This window comes from Lepeophtheirus salmonis, unplaced genomic scaffold (genome assembly GCF_016086655.4).
Source record: "Lepeophtheirus salmonis unplaced genomic scaffold, UVic_Lsal_1.4 unplaced_contig_13428_pilon, whole genome shotgun sequence".
Lineage (NCBI taxonomy): Eukaryota > Metazoa > Arthropoda > Copepoda > Siphonostomatoida > Caligidae > Lepeophtheirus > Lepeophtheirus salmonis.
Window position 1 is genome coordinate 1 of NW_027290511.1, and position 580 is coordinate 580.

The 580-nt window shown below is 32.1% G+C and overlaps 2 non-coding genes across 2 annotated transcripts; one reads left to right on the top strand and one right to left on the bottom strand.

Moving 5' to 3' along the window:
• Positions 1–14: 14 nt before the first annotated feature.
• TRNAN-GUU (transfer RNA asparagine (anticodon GUU)) lies at positions 15–88 on the bottom strand. The gene has a single exon. It is a non-coding gene; the product is annotated as a tRNA-Asn (tRNA).
• A 98-nt stretch (positions 89–186) lies between these two features.
• On the top strand, positions 187–258 carry TRNAE-CUC (transfer RNA glutamic acid (anticodon CUC)). Its single transcript has one exon. It is a non-coding gene; the product is annotated as a tRNA-Glu (tRNA).
• The last annotated feature ends 322 nt before the right edge of the window (positions 259–580 follow it).

The window sequence follows — 580 nt, forward strand, 5'->3', positions numbered from 1 at the left end:
CAACAAAATAAATCCGCCCCCGGGTGGGCTCGAACCACCAACCTTTCGGTTAACAGCCGAACGCGCTAGCCAATTGCGCCACGGAGGCTTTATACAAGTCATCGATTTATAACAATTTGTAATTTTCATTCCTATGTTAATAAAATGTAAAGTTTAAAAATAATAAATTAAGATATTTTTAAGAAATCCGGCATGGTCTAGGGGTTAGGATAGCTGGCTCTCACCCAGCAGGCCCGGGTTCGATTCCCGGTGTCGGAATATTATTTTTAAACAATATAATATCCGTTTATAATCTTTTTATTTATAATTATTTTGATGTTGCAAATTTTTCTATTCTACTATTTAGATAATAGTATAATAATTATAATGTTATAAACGAGAAACAGGAATATATAAGAGAAAATAAATGTCAGGTTAAGGGCAATCATTATCTCATTGCAAATGAAAAATAAATTAAAAAACAAAATTGAGAAATTAACTTGATTATTCCTTTATATCGGGTTGAAAGAGAAAGAAAACAGATTGATGGTGGTGTACAATACTTTTCCCTTTGCACGCGGGTAATTAAAAATAAAGAAAA